Source organism: Martes martes, assembly GCF_963455335.1.
Source record: "Martes martes genome assembly, chromosome: 8".
NCBI lineage: Eukaryota > Metazoa > Chordata > Mammalia > Carnivora > Mustelidae > Martes > Martes martes.
This window is the reverse complement of record NC_137895.1, coordinates 82515924-82534185: the sequence shown is the minus strand read 5'-3', so window position 1 is coordinate 82534185 and position 18262 is coordinate 82515924. Positions and strand designations below refer to the sequence as shown.

The 18262-nt window shown below is 39.5% G+C and overlaps 1 long non-coding RNA gene across 1 annotated transcript in view; it reads right to left on the bottom strand.

Moving 5' to 3' along the window:
* Positions 1–7160: 7160 nt before the first annotated feature.
* The window catches only part of LOC308348136, a 49549-nt gene continuing 38447 nt past the window's right edge, over positions 7161–18262 (bottom strand). Inside the window, exons 3-4 of the long non-coding RNA XR_013967310.1 lie at positions 14208–14352; positions 7161–9204 (exon numbers count right to left, since the gene is read on the bottom strand). This is a non-coding gene — a long non-coding RNA (uncharacterized lncRNA). The remainder of the gene's footprint in view (positions 9205–14207; positions 14353–18262) is intronic.

Genomic DNA, 18262 nt, shown 5'->3' with positions numbered 1-18262 from the left:
AGCAGTGCAATTCTCTTCACTCTTTCTTGGCTTCTGCCTCTCCCCTCCACAGCCTTCCTCCCCCTGGTTAATGTGTCACTGACCTTCCAGCCTCTGTCAGTCTTCCAGATATATGTTGGAACTTTTGTCCGATGTTTGTCTACTTTCCGTTCCCTTTGCTGTTATAAATTTATTCCTTTACTATAGGGTCTTAGGAGGACTCAATTTTATTCTTGAAAATAGTCTAAAAGAAACGATAAAAAGAAGAAAAAGAAATTTTCCCACCAGATTCCTCTTTGCCCAGATTAAAATGAATTTAATTCCAAAGAGAAGATTCATCAAGTTATGGGTTACGGCAGGCTAAGCTGGCCCCCTCCTAAGGCCTTTGCCTCACCCTTCCCTCCAATTGAATGCTCTGACCTTCTCTTGCCTTGTTCCTTCTTCTCATTCAGGACTTTCCTCATAGGTCTCATCTTCAGAGCGTCCTTCCTTAATGATCAGCCTACCCCTGCCCAGTCACTCTTCCATCACCTGTGTTTGTTGTCTCCAAAGCCATTACTACTGGATCAAACGATCTTCCAGGGATCTTGCCTCCCTTGGTCATGGTGAAATCCCAAGAGACTTAGAGCAGTGGCTTATCCACAGTTAATGTGTAAGAAGTATCATCTCCATAATTTATTTATTGATGAGGTACATTCACAATGGTTGTAGTTTTTATATCTGAAATAAGCAATATCCTTTCTGAAAAAGTAGCATAAAATGTCACTTAAATGGTTAATTTTAGGTCCTAATTATGGTATATAACTCTTTGAAAGCTTCTATCATCATGCCACACTTCAATTCAAGGACTATTTAGTAATTCCCTATTAAGGCTGGGTGTGGTAGAAGACAGAGAGAGGTGAGTGACCATCACAGAGTCTTGCTGACCATCTAACATGGTTCTATGTGCCATATGGCATCTGATGGAGTGTTCTAATTTCCTCCAAGACAACTTGACCATATAGCACTCTTCTTCAGTCAAGCTCCTAAGTTAACCATTTCTTTGCCTCCATTGTTGCTTCCATTATAGAATATTCCCTTTCTCCACAATTGCGTCCTGACCATCTTTCCAGCCCCAACTCAAAATTCCTTTCCCTAGATTCCAAGTCTGCCTTGTTATTCATCGCCTTTGAACAGAGTATACAGTCTGTCACAGACCTTAACCTTTTATTGTTCACCCTTTCCTGTTGTAAACCCTGACTCCTGGCTAGATTATAAACTCCAAGAGGAGCCTGCAGCCTGTGCTCCCTAAACGTTGATTGTCTGAGTACCACCTGGATAAGTGCCCTGGAACAGATTTGAAGTTCAAAATCATGTTCATGCAATAGAATGGAAAGAGATCCTGAGAACTCTTCTAGAAAATTCTATTCTATTCTCCACTGAAGCTAACAAACACTCTTCACCATAGTCATAAACATCTCTTACACTATTAGAGACAAACATGTTCCATTTGGGATGATCTGGTGGCTCCGTGTATTTACCAACTCTCTCCTCTCCCCACTCTCCAACATCCTGTGTCTATAACACCAAGATGATAGAATCTTTAGAAGGATTAAAGTGACAAGGTAGAGGAAGGGTAAGGAGAAAATGGGATGGATGGATTTTTTAAATTTAAATTCAATTAATTAACATATAGTGTATTATTAGTTTCGGAGGTAGAGTCCAATGATCCGTCAGTTGCATATAACACCCAGTGCTCCTTTTATCACATACCTTCCTTAATGCCCATCACCCAGTTACCCCACCAGCCCACCCAATCCCCTCCAGCAAGCCTCAGTTTGTTTCCTATGGTTAAGAGTCTCTTATGGTTTGTATCCCTCTCTGATTCCATCTCATTTTATTTTTCCCTCCCTACCCCTATGATCCTGTTTTGTTTCTTAAATTCAACATATGAGTGAGATCATATGATAATTGTCTTTCTCCAATTGACTTATTTTGCTTAGCATAACACCCTCTAGTTTGGATGGATATTTTTTTATGTAGAGAAATGTGGAAATGTATTAATTTTTCTGCTCTGTGCCTAGCTTCTGAAAAAGATTTTAGTGGGAAGAGAAACGAATGGCAATACCTCTTGTCTTTTACACTTCAGGCACTGAACCGTGTGTGTGTGTGTGTGTGTGTGTGTGTGTGTGTGTGTGTGTTTAGTGGTGAAAAAGAAAGGATTTCAAAGTTGTTGGTGTCATGATGCCAAAACATCTAGATGAAGAATTAAATCAACTGTGCAGATGTTACAAATACATAATGCCAAATATCCCAATCTGTGGAAACATCAAATGATGGTTTTTTTTCATTAAAAAAAATATTTTGGCAGGGTATAGTTGCAGTATGATTTGCCAAGCTTAAGAGCCAACATCACATTTTCTATCCAAAGTTATCAGACTGATACTCTGGAAAAGGTTTTTAGTGCCCCAAAGATTTATCTTCTCTTCTTTTAGGGTGCTCTTCAAGCAGGAATTATTTTTCTGACTTTTATTACTTATTTAATTTAATCAGAAGGGGAGCATAAATGATAAACAAAAATAGACAAATCCTCAGAAACTGCTACAGAAGTAAACACTGTATTTTTTAAGTGGTATACCTCAGAACAATTTTTTTAAAGAGATTTAAACAGTCCCAAGGAAAAAATGTACAGGATATCGTGAATTATGATTTCTCATATCAACATGTTAAGTCATCATAACACAACCTCTAAGAACTCCGATCTGGTATAGGAATGCTCTAATCTGGCCCCAACTATCCAGATCCTCAAATATCTGACTCCCCAGTTCCATAGTCCACCCTTGTTCTCCTACTCCAGCAACCTGACACAAGAGTTCCATTTAGAATTTTGCATATAGTTAATCCCACCCAGCTCCACACCGCAGTGACGCTGCATCGTTGCCCAGACTACAAGCCTTGTAGTCATCTGTCTTCTTCCTTACTCCACCCCAAACTGCTCCTGCTTTTCTCTCTCTCCACCCAACCTCCCCACAGTCTCCTCCTACCCAAATACTTGATTATTTGGGAAGAAGGGAGGCAAGGAACAAAGGTCCTTCACTTTCCGTTTTGAAAAAGCTAAGGTCCTCTTCCATCATACTACCATCAATTTTTTTAAATTTTAATTAATTATTTTCATTAACATATAATGTATTATTTGCTCCAGGGGTACAGGTCTGTTAATTGTCAGGCTGACACACTTCACAGCACTCACCATAGCACATACCCTCCCCAATGTCCATAACCCAACCATCCTCTGATATTTATTTTTTTAAAATGTGTTATATCACTATGATTAAATAGACAATCAAGTGTTATTACTAAGTCACCCATTACTATCTTAACTACATTGCCAATTTACCGATATTCTTAAAAATCTTTGTCTTATAAAAATTTAATCCCAGATATTAAAAAAAATCCTCAAGCTATTTTTCATACCTAAAACTATCTTTGAGATCACCTGGATGGCCTCTGAAAAATTACAAGTATTGGTTCTTTCAGCTTATAAAAAGAGAGGTGCTGGAAATAACTAGGTCTGTTTAAGGAGTTGCATGGGAAAGGTTGTCTAATCAGGAGAGACTCATTTCCATATTAACTTTGCATAGGGAAAATTTTATTAATATAAATTTATGAAGCATTATATGCTTTATGGAAAACCCATGGTGATTTTTCAGTATCTTCAGTGTCCACAATATATTTCAACCTCCAGGGATAACATTGCCCAAAACTCTAAGAAATAGTTGTATTGGGTTTTCCTGTTATTTATCAATCTGAGGGTTGCTCCTCTTGATGACCTGAGGATGCTTGGCAACCTCACAGTGTTATCAGTCATAATTCTAGTTACTGTTGCAAATTTTATGTGGCTGGAACCTTACTCCTTTAATTTGAATGTAGCCCCTTCTAGATCAATCGCTTTCATTGGGGATCTGCATCAGACCTAGGTATGGAGTTTTATAACAATATAGCTGCCTACACCTTACTCCAGACTGACTGAATCACTTTTCTTGGTATCCTTGGCACATTATGATTCAGGATTATTATATATTGTATCTTGAGATTCCCCCCCATGACAATTATGTTCATTTGTCTAAATTGATGTGACATTTATTGACTTCACTGAAAATGGACTTAGTTATTATATTTAAATATTTTATATGACAAAAGTATCTTAATTACCTTTGCCATGTACCATAACCTAGTCACAGAAGTGAGATCCGTCCTTCTCACAGGTCCTGGCTACGCTCAGGGGAGGGGAATATATAGAGCCTGTACATAATGAGCAGGAATCTTAGGGGCCAACTTGGAATTATGCCCACTCCATCTCTCAATCCATCCTCATCGACATTTAAAGAGCAGAAATTCTTCTTCTTTAATCCTTATGGTACAACTGGGAGTTTTAATTTTTTTTTTGTATTTACTTCTTTTGGTAACTTCCTGTAATCGGAAGCTAGGAGAGGAATAAAAGTGAGGTCAGGCTTGTTCCCTTTGTCTCCTAGAGTATAGACACTCTCCTCTCTCTGGTGCTTCATCTCAGGCTCACTTGCAGGGTCTGCTTTCCTTCCCTTCAAGTGGATATCCTGTAGGGTTCCATCTCTACTCTCTTCACTCTGGACTTACTTTAACAGAATGATTTCATTGGGTGTTACACACAACTGATAAATTATGAAACACTGCATCTGAAACTAATGATGTTCTATACTTTGCCTAATTGAATTTACATGAAAAAATTTTTTGAAAAAAGAATGATTTAATCTATTCCCATTGTGCCAATGCCCATCCATGTGCTAACACTGCTTACAATTTGTATCTCTAGCTCAGCTGTTTCTCCTCTTTTAAACATAATTATTCTCATTTTCCTTCATTTAAGCCCTATTTGTTACCATGTGTGCATGTCAGAGATAAGAACCTGTACTTTTCCTGACATTTATAAATCTCGGTTTATTTTAAAATCTGTTTTATGTTACCATTGATTTTATTAATGAAACTTTACAAAATTTTAATACGTGTTAGCTCAGAACTGGCAAGTGGGAAAATACCAGCTGAAAGCCCTAGTGCAAATTCAAGGAGATCGTCACCATATTTATAAGTATTTATAAGTGGCCGTCAGGAAAGTCCTAATGGATAGGATAGCTAAGTGACGTTTGCATGTGAAATATTTCATTCCTGGGAGTCTCTGTATCCTTCTCAATATGGTATGACAGGTGTTTCCTATCGTTAATCAAAAGGTCTGTTCCTATCGTTAATCAAAAGGTCTGAAATTAAAGGTATTTTACAGTAATTTACGACCAATATCATCATTATAACTACATTGTACACAGGTGCAATACATAAGAAACCATCTCTTCTGCGTTGAGAGAGGAGATAGATAGGGGAAGAGAGGAGTGGCAGGCAAGAAGGGAAAGGTGAGTGTCAGTCCCAAACAGAGGGCATTCAAGTAGCAAGGGGAAGGGAACGCAGGGTTCCTTCCCCCTGCGACCCTTCGCCTGCAATCCTCAGGACTCAGCTGGTCAAAGGAGTTGCAATGCAGAAAGGTGTTTAGCAGGCAGCCCTAAAATGCAGTGATTGCAGAACTAGAATTTTCGAACTGTTTGGAAAAGAATGAGCTAATTGAGTGATAGGGGAAGATAAGGAGAGGGAGTCAGGAAGAGACACAGAGAGGCAGAGACAGAGAGAAATAAAGGCAGAGGGAGACACCCTCGGAAAGAGGCTCAGAGAACACTTTCCAGGCATAGCCTCTAACAGAGTTACACAAGACAGGAATCTGGTTCAACATCAGGATTCCTGGAATTAGAAAACCACAGGCCAATCAGGCCTTGTCAGCATGAGTCAGTATAAAGTGAACTGGGGCTGGGGGGGCGGGGGGCGGGGGTCTATCTTCCCAGTTTGAGTTAAGTGCAAGAATTTGTCACCACATTTTGTCCAACGTACGGAAAAAATGAAATAACCGTGTTTAATAAAAAAGCTTCAGATGCTAAAAACAATATTTCTGTCACACGTGAAACCATTCCAAGCAGACAGAGGAGACAGCAGAGGTCAAAGCCTCCCTCAGACTCTCAGAGCACCTTCACCGATGGAAGCTTCCACGACGTTTCCTCTGTGCAGGTCCTTCTAAGCTTGTCTGTAGTTGTGAAAATAGGCTTGTTAGACCTAACATGAACTGCTGCATCAGAAACCTAAGAAATGAGTTCTCACTTGCATGCAAAAAGTCCATTTTTGAGCGACGTTTTTGAGAAATATTGAATTGTCCTACTAAAACTGGTTTTGGAAGTGTTCTGGTTGTCCCCCAGTCGCTAAGTTGGTCAGCACTGACATTCCTTCCCCAGAATAAGGACAATAATGACAACAGGCAACATTTACTGAGTACTCCCTTCGTGGCAGGTGTTCTAAGCGGTCCACGCGGATGGTGCATTTAATTCTCACAAAAGCCCACACGCCAGGTTTCCTTTTCATCCTGGGAGCACAGACAGTGGAAAGCAAGAGACAGAGAGGCTGCGTGATTTGCCTCAAGTTACACAGCTGCTGACTCCTGCAGCTGCACGTGTCCATGGTGCTCTGTGTTGGCATTGACGCCCATTGGCATCCTGCCTCGTTTCCGGGTCTGGTTCGAAAACCAGTATCCTCTACAGAGCCTTTCCTGGCACCTCACTCTTCCTCCCACACCCAGGAGAATGAATCAGCTCCTGTTCTGGGACCTTCCAATTCTTGTTCCTGTCTGTGCCACCACTGTCTTTAGGCTCTTGGTGCCCCTAGCACAGCACCTAGCGGAGCACACAGCAGAACTTTCTGTGGCTGCAAATGACTGAGGAAACTCCACACCTCCAACGAGGTAGACTTTATCTCTCCTCAAACCACCACAACATTTAGCGCCTCTCCTATATAGCTCATTTTAACCCCTTTTCTACCATTTTACTCTCTCGTCTTGAGATCTTTCCACATTTTATAAATTCCTTCCTGCTAGGGGCCTTCTTTGATTGACAAGACACAAACTCTACATACAAGGACTCACCGAGAAAATATCTGTTGGAGTCAAATGCTGGGAACCACATCTACTCGTGTCAGAACATTCACAATTCTAAGGAGATGTGTTTTTAAAAATCCATTCCTTCATTATATCCTCCAAGTCTGAGTCTTTTTTTTTTAAATATTTTATTTATTTATTTGACAGAGATTGAGAGAGCACAAGGAAGGGGAGCGGCAGGCAGAGAGAGAGGGAGAAGCAGACTCCCTGCAGAGTAGGGAGCCCCATGTGGGGCTCAATCCTAGGACTTTAGGATCATGACCTGAGCTGAAGGCAGATGCTTAACTGACTGAGCCACCCAGATCTGTCCCTCACCCCCAAGTCCCCTTCTTAACAGCCCTGTGCTCTGCTTAGCTGGAAAATTACATGAATGTTATAATTCTGCCCCTTTCCATGATAGGCAAGAGCCATGCTATCAGGTTCTATGGACCTAAGAGTTTGGACATCTATCAACTAGGAGTAAACAACTCATCTCAAAGAGGGAAACTGGGAGCCCCAGAAAGTAGAAAGTACTGAGCAGCTCACTCTCCTGATATCAAGAGGTTAATAATCGCATGAGACTAAGAATGTAGGAAGCCCTAAGGAATGACAAGAGGGACCTTGACAGGGGTAGGTAGACAGGGGTCTTCAAAGAGTGTGGCATCTAGGGGACTAAGGGTCAGGAAAAATTCCCCTCCTAGCTTGGAGATGTGGAAAACCCCACAACTGGCCATTTGGCCAAGGCAGAATAGACTGGGAGTCTTCAAATTCTAGACCTGTGGAACTGGCCAACAGGGTTTGCCAGAACCAGGCAAGCACGTTAGCCCATATGAACACCTATACTCTGAAGCTGGATATGGTTTGTCCCACAGAATTCCTTACGCCACAGCAGGGTTGATTGTTTACTCTATCCCTATTCTGGGATTTAGAATGAATGCAGAGGTTGAAAGGATAGAATACTGTTGTCAATCTAAGGTGGTCTCAAAGGTTGGGTTTAAAGAAGAGAAGTCTATTGTCTGTGGCTCTCAGGCCTTTCAAAGTTCAGAGGAGATGAATGAGGCCAGCCCCTGAGGCCTTTAACACAGCCCCTGATTCGATTCCCCAGGAGAGCCCCAGGATACTCTCACTCAGTCTTGCTCACCTTTCTACCTGCCAGCCCGGGCTTTGAGATTAGCACGTGAACAATGTCCTTTTTTTCCCCTTGGCTTCCTTCCAAATGCACTGGCTATTGATGGGAAACCTATTCCTGGTCATAAAACATAGCCAGAGAGTCAGCACTGGGCAATGCTTATTTCTCGTGGGATGTCTTTCTTGCAAGGTAGAATGACCGTCCTTGGATGCTAAAGAAATCTGTGAAAGAACTAGACATCCTGTGAGTAAGGAGCGTTTCCCAGACGGTTGAGAGTGAAAACTTAGCTATGGCACTATGGCTTTCAGTGTGACGGTGGTCCTTGAAAGAAAAGAACATGTCTTTTCCCCACCCTGTCAAGTTTCTGACAGCCTGTGTCTACACTTCACGTTGGTTTTTCAGTGCTGTCATTTAAAAAAATAGATTAAAAATAGTTTATTCCAATTAATACATGGTCTGAAAAACCAAGCAGTTTTTCTAGTCAAAATCAGCAGCTGGTAACCCCACCTCTCTTCATCACACCCCTCCCCAATAACTTTTTTTTTTTAAGACTTTATTTATTTATTTGACAGACAGAGATCACAAGCAGGCAGAGAGGCAGGCAGAGAGAGAGAGGAGGAAGCAGGCTCCCTGCTGAGCACAGCGCCTGATGTGGGGATGAATCCCAGGACCCTGAGATCATGACCTGAGCCGAAGGCAGAGGCTTAAATGACTGAGCCACCCAGGCACCCCTCCCCCCAATAACTTTCAATTTAACTGTTTCTTCTGGGTTTCCTCTTTGTGTTTTAAAACTGTAACTTCTCTATTTTGATTTTTTTCAACTTTGGCCAATATTCATTGTTGAAATTATTTAAACGTCTTGCCAGTCTCATCCCCCTTAGCCACTTCCTACCACTTCTCATACAGCTGTATCACACTTTCTAGAATTACATATCAGTTCATGATTACACCATCATAGCTATGTAAACATTGACCACTGCTGAGTCAAACAGTGTTGATATTTTCTTCCTTGTACAAATAGCTCTTTAGTTTTCTTTCCTTTTCTTGTAACTTCTCGTGTATCTATCCAACTGCTCCATGAGATCTGTAAAATAGTTAATGAATTAATGCCTACATCAGCTAGTCATTGATTTCATTCCTCCCCCACCCCAGGTCTCCATCCCTGAGTCTTCTTCCCTTCTGCTCCAGCCGACAGGAATTACTTTCTCTCTCTCTCTTTTTTTTTTTTTTTAATTCATTTATTTGCAAGCAAGAGAGTGAGAGAGAGAGAGAGACAAACCAAGGGCAAAGAAACAGAAGGAGAAGCAGATTTGCATCTGAGTAGGGAGCCCAATACAGGGTGGACCATAGGAGATCACAACCCAAACTGAAAGCAGATGCCCAACTGACTGAGCCACCCAGGCATCCCAACACAAATTACTTTCTAGTCCTGAGTGGAGCTCTCCCCTCAGTCCTTCCCTTTGCTGTGTTCCTGTGCTGGGCCCCGGGTTCCTGGGTCACATGACTTCTTTCTTCTTGGTTTATTTCTTCATTTTCCAAAGCATATTCTCTAGTACATTCCCCAGGAAGGGTGCATGGGTGGTGATTTTTCTTAATCTGAGCGTATGTGAAAGTGTCTTGCTGTCATACTTGATTGGTAGTTGGGCTGAGTATAGAACTTTTGATCTGAAGTCTTTTTCTCCCCTTCAGATTTTGAAGACATTGATTCCTGTATATGTTCATGGTATTTAAACCTTCTCTAAGAATTACACACACACACACACACACACACACACACACACACACACACGTATGTGTACATGTATATAAAATAAAGTATATATTCTGGAGTCCTTAAATTTCAAGATGCCTTGAGATAAATTTTTTAAAAATCCATTTTTCAGAGTGTTCAGTGAAGTTTTGTTTTTTTACAGGTTTTACTTATTTATTTGTCAGAGAGAGAGAGCACAAGTAGGGAGAGTGGCAGGCAGAGGGAGAAGCAGACTCCCTGGTGAGCAGGGAGCCCAATGCAGGGCTCCATCCCAGGACCCTGGGATCATGACCTGAGCTGAAGGGAAAGGCTTAACTGACTGAGCCATCCAGGCACCATGTTTTGTTTTTTTTTGGTTGTTTTTGTTTTTGTTTAATTCTGAAAGCTCATGTCCTTTAGCCATAGGAATTTTTCTTGCTATCCATATCCTCTGCTCCTTTTTTCTAGAAAACTTATTGTTGATATTGCTGAGTTGCTCTCTATTTTAATTATCTTATCTCTGTTGGGTTACATCTCTTTGTCTTTTGTCTTACTTTATGGGATAGTTCTGACAGCCTGTGTCTATTTGATTTGGTTGTAATCATATTTGTATTTTCAGGGGCTCTTTCTTTATTTCTCCCACAGCAGTTTGGTCTGTTATGAAGAGAATGGGATGCAAGAGGGGTTCCTGGGTGGCTCAATCAATTGAACATCTGACTCCTGATTTTGGCTTGGGTCATGATCTCAGGGTCCTGGGATCTAGCCCCATGTCAGGCTCTGTGCTCAGCAGGGAGTCTGCTTGAGATTCACTCTCTCTCTCCCTCTGCTCCTTCTCCAACTCATTCACTTTCTCTCTCTCTCTAAAATAAATAAATAAAATCTTGAAAAAAAAATGTGATGCAGTAGTTTCTCTTATATCTCTGAGGACACTAATAAAAATATTTTATTTTACCTTTTCTTTTTCCTCTTACATTGTATCTTTTCCCTCCAAGTTCATTTTTTGTTTGTTTCATTAGTGTCTCTCATTGGAGGCTTTCCATGGATGTTTGATAACCTGTAGCTGTCCATTCACATTATTGTAACAGCTTTACTGAGAAGTACTTTACACACCACCCAATTCACCCATTTAAAGCTAACACAGCAATGGTTTGCTCTATTTTTAGAGTTTTGCATCCATTACTACATTAAACTTGAGAACATTTTCATCACCCCAAAAAGAAAACCCATATCCATTAGTAGTTGTTTCCTATTTCCCCTCAATCAATCTTCTCTCCCTTGCTTCTCCTAACTTAGCTCTAGGAAAACACTCATTTATTCCCCATTTCTGTATATTTGCCCATTCTGGCCATTTCATATAAATGGAATCATAAAATATCTTTTATGACTGATCTCCTTCACTTATAATGTTTTCAAGATTCACCCATGTTGTAATAGGTATAGTATATCATTTTTAATTGCCACATAATATTCCATTGTATGGATATCTCATCTTTTGTTTATCCATTCATCCATTTGGGGACATTTACGTTGTTTCCGCTTTTTGACTATTATGAATAAGGCTGGTGTGAACATTCATGTACAAGTTTTTATGGGGACATACATTTTCATTTCTCTTCCATTTATGTCTAGGAGTGGAACTGTTGGATCATATGATAACTCTAAGTGTAACTTTGAAGATTTTATTTATTTATTTATTCTGATAGAGAGCATGTAAGCAGAGGGAGCAGCAAGGTGAGGGGGAGAGAGAGTCTCAAGCAGACTCTGTGCTGAGTGTAGAGCCCAACTTGGGGCTTTATCTTACTACCCTGAGACCACGACCTCAGCTGAAATCAAGAGCCGACACTTAACTGACTGAGCCACTCAGGCACCCCTCTAAGTGTAACTTTTAATGAAACTGTCCGGAACATTTCCAAAGTCCTGTACTATTTTACATTCCTACCAGCAATGTACATATATGGGTTTCAGTTTCCCTACATCCTCACCAATAGTCGTTATCTGTCCTATTGATTATATGCATCCTCGTGGGTATATAGCGGTAGCTCATGGTTTTGATTTGCATTTCTCTGGTAGCTGATGATATTAAGTAACTGTTCATGTACTTATTGGCCATGTGTATATTATCTTTGAAGAAATGTATCTTCAGATCCTTTGACCATTTTTAATGGTAATTTGCCTTTTTAATGTTGAGTTGTAAAATTATTTTTTATGTATCCCAGATGCAAGTCCCTTATCAGATGTGTGACTTGCAAGTTTTCTCCCATTCTGTGGGTTATCTTTGCGTTTTCTTGAGGCACAGAAGAATTTAATTTTAATGAAGTCCAATGTATCTATTTTTTTCTGTTGTGGCTTGTGCTTTTGCTGTCTTATCTCAGAAGGCTTTGTCTAACCCATGGTCACAAAGAGTTAGTTTTGTATTTTCTTCTAAGAGTTTGACAGTTTTAGTCCTATATTTAAGTTTATGATGCATCTTGAGTTATTTTTTGTATATGGTGTTTAGAAGAAGCCCAATTTCATTCTCTTGCATGCGAGCATTCAATTGTCCCAACACCATTTGCTGAAAAGACTTGTTTATCCATCTTTAAGAGTGAAATACTCAAAGACTAATTGGAACTGCTGTACATGGGAGGAGATAATTGATGGAAGGCTTTCCTCCGGGGTTACTGGGCCAAGACCTGGACTTCTCCTGGAGTTCCCTAAAAAGGTAGTATTCAAAGATGTGTCACTCTGACCCACTACTTTTCCCAGTTGCACATGTTGCTTTCAGGTCCAGAACACCTCTTGCCTAATTTCCACACACACACAAAAAAAAAATAAATAAAATAAAATAAAATTAGCCCATCGTCACTTGGGAACAGGTGATGGGTGGGTGGGTAGCAGAAGGTTGACACCTGTCCAGTGTGAGTTAGAGAAGATCTGCCTGTGTTTAACCATTTCAAATGCAGATTTCCAGCTTATTCCCTGGATTTTAACCTCTTACTATATCAACACCTTGGTGCCTTCAAGTCTTGAGACTTTTTATGAGTTTCAGTGGAGCAAATTGACTCATTCCTCATCAGTGGGCCTTTCAGTGGGCATGTGAATTTCAGCTTATTCCACTCTAAGTCACTCACTATGCCTCTTTGCAATGGCATCATCTGAAAAATCTATTGAAAGACTTTGCTGATGACTCATCTCCCTTTCTTGTTTTGGTCATTTATCATTTTAATGGTGTCCAGGAGCAAAGGAAGATAACCATGTGATAACTATGCTGTGTTTAAAAGGAAGTTTCTCTTCAGTTTGGACTGTGCACAGCTTTCAAAAAAATTTCATTTAAATCAGAAAAGAGCTAATTTCAGTAGGAGTATCTGATTTTGTAAATGTGAATTTACATTTAGAGAGAGAGAGAATAATCTTTCTAAATTAGAGTCTATCATCCATATTAGATGTCATTTCATTGACAAACTTTACCTCCCTTGATGACAAGCAACTAGTCTGTTTCCCCAGTAAGTCCTCAGAGGCTAGTACAGTGTTCAGTACATAGGGAATTCTCAATAAATGTTTTGTAAACAAATGGAAGGGTTAATGAGCAGCCATAGGACACTGATCAAAGTTTCAACACTGATTTTGACCAGTTTTTATATCCTGACTTGGGGGAGGTAGATGAAGTACATTAATTTCTCAACTATGGCTCCAAAGCTAAGCTGTATTTTACTCATAGGCGAGTCAACATAGACTGATGAGGCATAAGAATTTACTCCTAGTTCAAAGAAATCCGACTTCAAAGCAAGTTAAATGTACTCTTAAATCAATCTTCCCACATCCTTTCTCCCACTAACTCCAGAAGACAAAGTGTCATTGTTCACCGATATGACTCAAACTGGATGAATAAATTCAGTCCATTTCGGTGGTTGTAAGAGATAATCAAATTTATAACAGGACATATTAGTATTTTACCTTGCTGTTTCAAAATTATGACTCTTTTTAAGCCTATTGAAATATATGAAAGGAAATGAGTGTTTCTTTGAGGTGAGCTTTGGTTTTGTCATATTGTGAAAATCCCAAGATATTAGGATTCATACCACCAGAACTATTTGTATATATTAATTTTTCTTGTATGAGGTCACAGAGACACCATGATAGTTGTAAATGAAGTAAGCTATTTGAAGTAGAGGAAGCAGAAGAGAAATAGACAAACAGAACATTCTAGTACTATGTGGTTATAAATTTATATGGTTTTACTCATCATATTTTCCTACACCTTAATTTAATCTCTTAGTAAACTATGGAAATGGAAAATGCAAAGTAGGAGGTGTTGGTGATTTGACTTCTCAAAGTGGTTAGTTTGCTGAGATAGTTTCAGATAACTTTAGATACATCACCTCTAAATCGTTAAGTTGGTCTTAGCCCATTGCCTAAGTCTCAGACTGCTACGTAGAAATTTCTCGAGGATTTCTGAAAGATGTTGTTGCTTGTCCTTTCAAGAATAGTTGAGACATGATCAAGAAAGGATATGTTCCCATTATCCTGAAAAAAAAAGTAGAAGCAAAGTGTTTTCCTCCCAAAGTGGGGGAGAGTTATTTGATCTCAGTCAAGTTCTCCTTAACAATTACTATCTGTTTTATTCTTGGGGTTTTTTTGTTTATTTGTTTTGGCTTAAATCTCCTCAGAACTAGTGACACTTACTGGTTTTCTTCATTACTCACTAGGTATTCAAAAATTACATGAACATCACATTTGAAAATCTCAAATAATAATTTGAAATGTCATTTACATTACTTACACTGGGGCTATGTAAACATTTTGCTAGTGGAACGAGATACCGAGCTTGGAGTTACAGAGAAATGAAATATATTACTGTCATTTATATTTTTATAAGGAGAATCTTTCACAAGCTCTGGGCCGATGAGTTCATTTTAAATTTTGTCTGGAGTCTTTCATTTCTTCATTCATAGTCAACTGCTGATGTTTCTTTTATAGCAAGTCCTCTTGTTTCTTCAAACCACTTTGTTGTAAATTGAATGTTTATGTCCTCCCCAAATTCATATGTTGAAACCTAATCCCCAGTGTGATGATATTTGGAGTTGGGGCTTTTGGGAGGTGATTTGGCAAGTGGAACCCAGTTGTGTAGGATTAGTACCTTTATAAAGGGACCTCAGAGAGCCCTCTCACCTCTTCTGCCACATGAGGATGGTGGAAGAAGCTGCTAAGAACCAGGAAGTCTGCTCTCACCTGACACTGAATCTGCCAGCACCTTGATCTTGGACTTCTCAGCCTACAGAGGTGTGAGAAGTGAATGTTTGTTGTTTAGAACCCACCCAGCCTATGGAATTCTGTGACAGCTGTCCAAACCGACTAAGACACACTTTATATTTTCTTGGTTTGTCTGTTTGAATAGCAATGAATGCTAGACTTTCTTCATTCTTGTATATCCAACAACATCTTTATTTTGCCTGCCCACCTCATTACTATTTGTCTGGGTGCAGAAGTCTAAATCCAAAACTTCATAATTTACAAGCCATCATTCCATTACTACATATAAAATATCCGATGTTAACATGATGTAAGTACTCTGTAGCTAGTGATTTTTTTTCTTTGAAGTCTTTTAAGTTTTCTCTTTGTCCTGGAGTTCTAAAATTTCACAAGTATGCACCTCAATATGTTAATTTTTAAGTTATTATTCTTGACTCTAACTAGGGTCTTTCAAGTCTTTCTTCAGCTCAGTATATTTTCTATTCTTGTTTCTTAATTATTTCCTTCCTCTTATTCATCTTGTTTGCTCCTTTTGGAATTCCAATTATTCCAAAAGGAGCAAACTTGGACTTCATAAATATGTTTTCCATGTCATTAAACGTCTCTTCTATGTTTTAAGTAAGCAATGGGGAATATTTGTTGAAGAGCAAGGTCTCTGGGGTCAGAGTCCCTGGATTCCACTTTCAGCTCTGTTGCCCCAGTAGCTGTGTGACTTTGGGCATGTTATGTAACTTCTCTGTAAATCATAATAGTTCTCAGCTCAGAGAGTTGTTATGAAAATTAAATATGTAACAATTAAAGCTCTTAGAACAGTTGGGCACATATTAGGGACTACCACTATTTCCCACTTCATTGGCTCTCTGTTCATATATGCTAAGAGTTCCTTGAATTTACCTTCTGTATCATCAACTCTTCTAGGCATCCAATGCATTATTCAGACCATTTATTTTTTTTCATCCAAACAATTGTATTTTTAATTGCAATAATATCTTTCCCATTTCATGACTGCTCCATTTTCATAGCAGCCTGTTCTCATTTTAGGTGGCAAAAACTTATTTTTTTAAAGTTTTTGTTTAAATTCCAGGTAGTTAACTTACAGTATCATATTAGTTTCAGGTGTATGATATAGTGATTCAATACCTGCATACAACACCCAGTGCTCATCACAACGGGTGCCCTCCTTCATCCCCATCACCCATTCCCCCTCACCTAAAAGTTTTTAATTCTAGTATTAATTGTTTTTTAAAGTGTAAGTTCTTGTCTGTTCACCAAGCCGTCTCCTCTTCTCTAGGGTTAGTTTTTCTTCTGTTCCTCTTGTTTTTTCTCTTTCACGGTGTTGATTTTCTTTAAACACTTGGTGACCATTGATTACATTTTTATGTTTATGAGTACAGGTAAATCCACATACTGAGCTTGGGTTTCCTTTGTAATTGTGTTCAATCTGGCTCCACATTGGTCAGAGTCCAAACAGGAGAACAAAAACCACACTAGCTGCTTTAAACATTAATGTAGATCACATTTAATACAGAGATTCTTTACAAGACTGTTAGAAATTCTGAAGGAGCAAAAGACAATAGAGTCAAGTTACTTGAAGATTAATAACTATAGGAAACTGTGACCATCTCTGAGGCAAAACTTTACCCAAAAGCCAGCTCTGATGTGCTGCTGAGGGTCCTGCTGTTGGAGTCCAGCTGCCTGAACAAGAACCCAGTTATTTGATCTAAGTGATTGGGACTGGGGTCTGCAAACTTAATGCCTCGGGGGGGCGTGGTAAGCCCTGTAATGTGTGAAGCAGCTGGGCTAGTGGGCATGGAATAGCAAGGGTTTAGGGACTGTAGCTAGCTGGAGAATACACACCCAGTCCAAAGGCTTTTGAATTTTTTGTTACACAATATTATGTTATCTAACAAAACTGATTTTCAGCTAGATTCTATGTCTATTGGTTTCTACCCCCCCCAAATATTTTAAATATTTACGCTAAAGGAAAACTTATTTTCAGAATTCCCAAAGGCCTGATGCACCCACACAGAGTGAGTTTACTATTATCTGTGGAGCTGAGTATTAACAACTTGTATCCTACTACATCATTTTGTTAGAATCCTGTATCATAGTTGATTTGGGTCATCCTGGTGAAAACATTCAGTTGGTTTTTTTTCGTTCAGCTCTTTTGAGGGTAGGAAAACAATTCTGTTCCTTTTAATATTTTATAGTATGCTTTTTGCAGTCCTGTCTGACAAACATGAGCTGGAGTATCATTATGTCTTGGATGCCTTCCAGATATGAATATCACTTTTCAGACCATAAAAGGAGTGACAGGATACTTGGCAAATGAACTAGAACTGACTGAACCTCAGAAGGACTGACTTGATGCCGACTGAAACAGTGGAGAAAAGAAACCAAGGAAAAGAAAAGTGGACCTGTCATACAGTCATTGGAATTTTTTCCATAGATTATTAAGTTTATGGGGGAGAGACTCACACCAAGACCAAAGGATTCTTCCCAGCACTAGGAGAAATTAACATTGTGTCAAATGCATGCCATGCTCTGTACATTGTCATTTGTTTTTTCTCAAATCAACCACACAAGACAGGCATTTGAGCCCATGTTATGGATGGAAACTTGAGGCTTAAAGAACGTAAGCCCTCGGCGAAACAGCTATGAAGTGACGGTTCTGCTATTTAAACATGAATCTGTTTTATTTCAACACTCAGGTTCTTTCCTCTACACCATATTATCTCTTTAGGAAGTCAGATGTTAGTGAGAAATTTAAGAAGACCGTGGGGAAGTTCTCAACAAAGGAGCATTTTTGAGAACTGTCAGTTTTCTGCTAACAATGTACTAAAAAAGCGTTACAGGTTTTAGACTACCACTGCTTAATTTGCAAGCAGAACAATAAGTGAGTAAACTTATTCCAAATTAATATCCACTTAGATAGCTGTTGAGCCAAGTCAGGCATTGACGATGACCCAGCGATCTTTGCCCCGTTCCACAAATAGAGCAGCGATGACTCATTTGCACAGAGTCAGTAATAAACCCACTGGCTCACACATGCACCCTGAGCTGTGGTCCCCAGGGACTTAACGGGTCTCTGAATGTTGACAGTCAGCCACATCTAAAATCACAGCTAGGAATAGAAGAGGATTGAGAAATCAGATACCGCTCTTTACTTCCAGAAACCTCCCAG